The 7,370-nt window shown below is 38.1% G+C and overlaps 1 pseudogene; it reads right to left on the bottom strand.

Moving 5' to 3' along the window:
• Positions 1-422: 422 nt before the first annotated feature.
• Positions 423-7,370, bottom strand: part of LOC141319798 (GTPase IMAP family member 9-like) — a 33,957-nt pseudogene continuing 27,009 nt past the window's right edge.

Here is a 7,370-nt window from a genome sequence, read left to right as displayed (position 1 = left end):
GAGACACTGCTGGTTGTGATATCATTATTTATAATAGCAAATCCTTCACTGCTGAAAAAAACAGCTAAAACCAGCCTAGGCTGGTTGGCTGGTCTTAGCTGGTTTAAGCTGGAAGTAGCTGGTTTTCGCTGGTCTCCCAGGCTGGTTTTAGCTGATGGTTTCCCAGCCTGACCAGCTAAGACCAGTCTGGCCAGGCTGGAAAAATGGTCAAAACCCCGCTAAAACCAGCCTGCCGCCGAGCTATGACCAGTTAAAACCAGGCAACCAGCCTAGGCTGGTTTTAGCTGGTTTTTTCACCAGGGTTATTTTTTGTTAGAAATGCTTAGTGTTCATGTGGTGAGAAGATGAGTGTACAGTGTAATCTTTTAACTTGAAAAAGAAAAACATTTAACAGATTTCAAACTTGCTGCTGCTGTTACGGTTTACAAAAAAGCCATTGCTCCTGATAAAATTTTAAATGCTACTGCTGGTCCTGCTACTACTAGTGTTAGTCCTCCTACAACTAGTGCTACTTTTATAAAGTCTGTCTCTTTTTGTTGAAAAGCTTCCCTTTCAACCTTCCCTTTTTTTTGCTGGGCTTGTTTATACATCTGTGTGGTGTAATGCAGTCCTCCTTTGTGACCGTCGTCGTCTCCGTTGCCTCCTCCTCCTCCTCCATTTGGTAGTATTAAGCTTAGTGCTAGTGCCTTATGTTTATGCATTTCATAAGTATTGTTTCTCACCATCTCCTCAATCTTTTTCATCAGTTCAGTGACCTGATTTCTGTTCCATATGCCCTGATTGTTATATGAGTGAAATCTTCCACCACAGTTATTAACAAGTCTTTGGATATGAATATTTTCTCTGATATACTCATCTAATGATTGATCTTCTAATTCATCAGCGTGAGTGAACAGAACGATAGTGTAACGAGTAGCTTCTTCTCCAAAGTTCTCCTGAATGCAGTTCACTGCATTACTCTCTTCGACTGTGAATTTCAAAGCCACACACATGAGGACCAGGAGCAGACATGGAGACACATCTCGCTATTTCAACCTTTGTGTCTTCTTCTGATTTATTCGGATCAAATAGTCCTGGAGTGTCAATGACTGAGATTCTTCTTCCATCCCTCACTATATCTTTCCTCTCACAGGTGTTAGCACCTGATTCTGCTGAAAATTTTGTATGAAAACGCACTTGACCCAGGATGGTGTCAACTCTTTCCCGCTCCAGTTTTACCAAGGAGAACAATCCTCACATCTGATAGAGTGGGAGAGACATATCAAGTCATACCGGTTTAAAAGAGCATGAGAGTGAGTAAATTATGAACTATGCCTTGAACCTTTTGAACTGATGTATTGCAAAATGCCCCATTGTAGTCAATAATTGTATCCCCTAAAACTAATCTTTAATCATCAAAATTACACATTTAAATGTTTTTTCTCATGCCTCAAAACAGCTTGAATGTAACTCTACCCCCTTTGTTTCATTTACTATTCTGCCATACAAAGGCAAAGCGCAGTAACTACACATTTGGTCAAAATTGAGTTAAGGCTTTGTAACAACTGTTTTGTCTTGTGGCAAAGTCTCCTGGTTCAATTGTGTCCCGTTTCAGAGAAACGTGAGTTTCAACATGTTTGACTAGCTGGCGTAAAAACTTTATAGGGATTTTTCTCAGTTTCAGTGTTGGCGTAGTTACTGCACTTTGTCTTTGGAGGGCAGTATATGCTGATCTATGAATATGCAAATGAATCACAAAACAAGTTTCTGAGACAACCTTTGGGAAACCACCGTTTTAAGGGGAGAAAATACCAAGCAATGGTGTTGATTAATGGATTGGCATGTGGTTTGTCTTAAAGCATATTAAAATCACAACAGAGACAAATATACATCATATACTTGATTTTCACTACAGGGGGACTTTAAATCCAATCATTACTAAAATATATAAACAAAGTTTATAAAAATGCCTATATCTATATTTTAAATGACTTCTCATTATATTTAAACACAGAACTGTGTTAACATGTCTGGTGTTTAGATGCTGGTGGACAATAAAAGAGTAAACGCCTATTATATTTAAAACTACATCGTAAAAAACGTTGCTGCCTTATATTTTTAAGAACAATCAACATAGTTGTGTAAGTCAATTCAACATATAATTTCATTAAACTGACATATATCATGTATAACTTTAAATAATGTAACTTTTTTTCCTTAAAATGACGTAAAAAACGTTTTCATAATTTATCAGTCATATGATCATTTACAGTTTATTTATTCAAAACAAGATAAATCACCTTTGGAGAAATGGTCTGTTAGCATATTTTGGATTTGTAACAACGTTTTACTGAATCCAATAAAACAAGACAGATTTTTATCCTTACCAAAAACAAGACAGGTTCTATATCTCAGATGAAGCTTTAGTCAACCCATTCTACTGCTTACTTGAGCTCAAGGATCATTCATTATATGAGAAAATCCAGAGTTACATCAGTTCAGAGGAACATCCAGGAAGAGAGCTCTCATCTTCAATGTGCACAGTGCTGACCTACATACTGCTGATGTCAGAGAAGGTGCTGGATGAGTTCAACCCAAAGAGATTCACTTCTTCTTCAAACTACAAGAGACTCGTTCCAGCTGTGAGATGCTGCAGAAAAGCCCTGTGAGTAATTTTTACTGACTGCTGTTTGATCAAATATTTTATTCTACATTGTTAAACGGATAAATATTAAATTATTATGTAAAATATCTTATTGTCTTGATAGTGAAGTATAAAATATGTTGCAGAAAAACTGATCATCAGAAAATAATCAAAATCAATCAAACCTTCTGTTTTGGCAGATTTGACGGCTGTGGTCTTGATGAAACATGCTGTGAAACAGAAAAGTTTGAAAAGAAAAAAAAGGTTAATTTTCATCATTTTCAAACGTAAATTAGCAAGCTTTTACGTAATAAAAAATGAGCAAGTACGTAATGCTTTTCTGTCAGTTGTTAAACATTTAGTAATCTTCATTAAGATGTATGTGGCTTTTACAGCACAATCACAAATAGACTATACTTCTTAGCATCTTTGCACTTTCAGCAATTCAAGAGATATGATTTGAACACAGGGCCAATGTTTATGGTTTATACTCTTTTTCTTACAGTATAACAGTTAAGTAGGCATTAAAATGCAAATTAAGTATATTAATTTGGGGGAGGGGGTCCTAGTTTTGGTATCAAAATATATAATTTCCATACCAGAACTACATATTTTACAGTCACCGTTATGCAGATTGATAAGAAACACAGCTAAAAAGCTTCCTAACACAGTGTCCTTCCTTCACAAAACTAATATCTACCACAGTTTTATCACAGGTAGAATGCTAAACGTTTCAATACAAGCACTGCAGTGAAATGGAATTTATGCAATATTTCAAACTTTTAACCCTTGGGAGAAAATCAACCGGCGGCAAAAGGTTAAAATAAGCCCAATTCCGTGGGGGGAAAAATGGGGATTCAACACAAACAGCATCCAAAGTAATTTAAATACTCTGCATATTGATAGCGACTGATGTGCGAAAATTATATTCAATATTAGAATGTTTGCAGGAGCGGGATTAAGAAAACAGTCCTGCACAAAGCTGTAATACAAAAACACACACAATGACTGGCAACTGTAGAAAGCAAAAGCTGAATACGTATTTTTTCAAATTTTTCAGGGAAAAGAGGACATATGGTCAAATTTGATAAATCTTTTCTTTATGTTTTTATTCAGAATCAAATGTGCAGTGTTCCAAATGCATTTGTGTGTATTTAAATAAAAGTTATTATAATTATTAACTTTTTGAACACACTGCTATTATTTTGAACACAACTGTACGTCCGAATCTGGCGAGAATTAGTGCACCAACCAGGGAATCTTTGTCTACTCTTTTATGAAAACTGAGGATTCAGACAAACTTATTTGCTCGCCTACTATATAGTAGGGAAGAATGCCATTTTGGACACAGCCAATTTGCGCACATCTATCGGTTTCTTAACTGAACCCCAAGAGATCCATGTTAATTAAGACACAAGAGACTACTGACAAGAAAAACAAGGAATGTTTCATCATGTACTCTGAAAGAAAACAGAAACTGAAACTGCCTTTCTTATTTCAATAGTGAAGACCAAATAAGCTTTATTCAGTCATATTATGTTTTATTAAAGTTCGGGAGGAACAGGTTCAGAAAATAAACAACACAAGAGGAGTACAACCAGTAATCAACCCAGTTAGCAAGATATACACAGCAGACCTACATCTGTTCCTCAACAGTTGTCTAGCATCTTTAGTCTTTCCCATTATTGTGGTTTCAAAGAATGAGATACTGTAGGGATGGAAATTTTGTAAGGGTGGCAGCCCCCAAAGTTAAATTTCAAGTCAACTAAAGGTTGTACTTGATTGCATTGTTCGGGCGCCAGACAAGGCAAAGAATCCAAAATTTTACTAAGTCAAATCAATACTTTTTTATCAATTCCCGAAAACCCGGAATGTGTGTGTGGATCGGCTGTGTGAAGCAGGCAGCTTCTGGGTGGCTAACCAATATACCATTCCGTTCCAATCCGCAGGCAAGGTACAAAAGCCGCTATGGATTTGTATCCATATCGCCACAAATAATAAAAATAATAAAATAAACATGCTGCACTGACAGCACCATGTCAAGCAACTTCAACACTACACCAACATTTCCAACATTCTAGTTGACATCTTGTTACTTATATTCAATCTTTCTTGGCAGAAAAGAGGATGAGCTGTTTGTTGTTTTTCATTTCATTGATCTTTCAGTTCACCAACTAATTTTCCCCGAAAAAGTTCTAGTGCTAGTTTCAAAAAAGTGTATTTACTCTTGAAATTGTCTAGGACTCTTTTTTCTGCCATGTAAATCTCTGCAATTGCTGCTGTGTCTTTCACAGCATTTCTTGAAAGCTGTGGTCATCCTGAAGCCGCTTTGCACAAGTCTGAGGACACGCTGATATCTCTTCACCACATCTGAGATTGAGGCAACTGAAAAGAAAACAATGAACTTCTCTTTTGTGTCTTGTGTGGTGTCTTAGTTGCAGGGTGTGCCACTGTTATGAATCTGTCTTGGTGTTGCAATATTAGAAGCTTTAACACAGAACTCATACATACTTTCCAACAACTTTTATTCCAACAGCTTTTATTTATTCCATTCTTTTATCCTGAATTTTATTGAAAACAAATATATTGTATTATCATGTATCATAAACATTGGTAAAAAACCAAAGGCATTGCAGTTTTGCAGGCCATGTGAGAGCATATGCCCAGGAACTGCTCCATCTCTTCAAAGGTGACATTCAAGGGCATGGTTGGGTCACACTTGATGGCGTAGAGATTGCTCTTCAATGATGTTTCTGCTCAGAAGACACCTGAAGTATTCAATTGGCTCTTTTACATGGTCAGCATGAGGAAGGCTGCCCTTACATTCTGGAGCAGTAGCAGTGCTCCTCTTTTTCCTCCATTTCAGGTTCTTTGCCTTTTGGAAGGGTTTGTACAAGGAAGCTCTAACTTCTTCTTGATCTAATAAAACATAATCAAACATTCATTGTTGTTATGTGGGAAACATCTGGGAAGCTACCCACATAACAATGTACATCTGGCCCAGCTCTGGGCCAAACAAGCAGTTACACTCGGGCCAAATGCAGCAAAGAATTATGGCTCTTGTGTGGCCCAGATCTGGACTACAGAAAAAAGAGATTTTCATCCAGTTTCCAGATTCTTCACTAGTAGCTCCATGGAATCCAGCATACTTGGGGTCAGGAGTATTGACACCTTTCTGTAACGCTTGCCTCTAATTTCGACGCGCTGGAAATGTTAAACTTCAGATAAAGCATCAGCGGCATCTGAATGTAAATCAGATGTGTTTCGGAGAAGATACGAATTCTACCTCATTTTTGAAAAGTCTTCTGCTCTCCTGCGATTAAACACAATTACATCACACAGAGTTACTTGGGCAAGATTTGTCCAGTTCTTCTGACTTTTCAAGTTTGAGCTTTTCTTGGTAGAGTTCAGTTTGATTGCGGAGATACATGTGCATTTTTTTTAACATCCTCTGTAAGTTCAGGAGAGTTCCACTTTGCTTCGTTAAGCGTCTTCAAGGCTGAGGCGGACACCAATTCATTCCATTTTGCCGAATACATGTGCTGAAACATTTTGACATTTTTTACGTCGTTTTCATCTCCTGCGATCATCGCTTCACATTCTGCAATATCGGACTTTTTTTTAGGTTGTGCCCCAGTTTTAACGCCAAAGATGGAATTCCAAAGACCTCATCTTCATCTCTGAATCCTGATGTTTCTTTAACAGCCTTGATAACAGGATGGAAGTTGCAGGTATGAAAAAGTCTTTTATACTCTGCAGCTTTCCCATTTTCCTTGCACTGATCAACAGCCTACCAGCCTCACACTTTAGTTCTAATGTGTTCGTGCTTGGTTTTGTCATTGCCAATCTTGTTAAACAGGTGTTCTCTACATTTGATGATGCATGCATCACTTTTAACAGCAAATGTTACTTCATCTTGCTTCATGTCACTGATCAGTTTCCAGTTTTTTTGCTACTCCTTCAGGAACAGGCTCAGCATAAGCACATAGTGTCTGAACTCTGGATCTACCTGGTTTTGTGACCTGGAACTTCCTGGCCAAGTTGCACCTTGACATAAGCGTCCAAAGTGCTTTTCTTCTGAACAGCCCTTGGCAGTTTAAACAGTTCATGTAATCCTTCACATTAACTTGTTTCGCACTGGATTGTTGACGGGGCACCAGCACTCCTTTACCAGATTTAAGAACGTCTGTGTTGTGTGCACGGTTCCCTTTGTTCCTCAAAAGGTCCAGATGATCCTCCTTTCTTTAGATCCCTTTAGGTAAGCGTCTTGCCATTTTACAGAATGTTAAACCAGCATATGCTGGTTAGGTATGTTTTGGTGCTGGGATGCTGGTTTTAGCTGGTTTATGCTGGTCCTTTGCTGGTTTATACTGGTGCTTGACCAGCAACATGACAAGCATAAACCAGCAAATGGCCAGCATAAACCAGCTAAGGACCAGTATTAACCAGCAAAGGACCAACATTGTAACGATTGGTAAATAAGCAAAAGGGAAACAAGTGCAGGTTATGATGTTTATTGAAAGATGAAGTAACTGAAGGTGAACAGAATCCAGGTGAGGTGAAACGGTGATTCTGTGGTGGTGAGATCTCTCGGCTGACTGATGCAAGGACTGGATGGCAGAGTGTCCAAGTGTAGTGATGTTTCCTGTGAAGTGAAGACGATCCAACGACGACATACAAATCCACGAATAACAACATACGAACCAGACAAGAGCACGCACATCCAACATGAACTATCGGACAGGGG

Source organism: Garra rufa, chromosome 1 (assembly GCF_049309525.1).
Source record: "Garra rufa chromosome 1, GarRuf1.0, whole genome shotgun sequence".
Classification (NCBI taxonomy): Eukaryota; Metazoa; Chordata; class Actinopteri; order Cypriniformes; family Cyprinidae; genus Garra; species Garra rufa.
The sequence above is the reverse complement of the archived record's forward strand: the minus strand, read 5'-3'. Positions and strand labels throughout refer to the sequence as shown.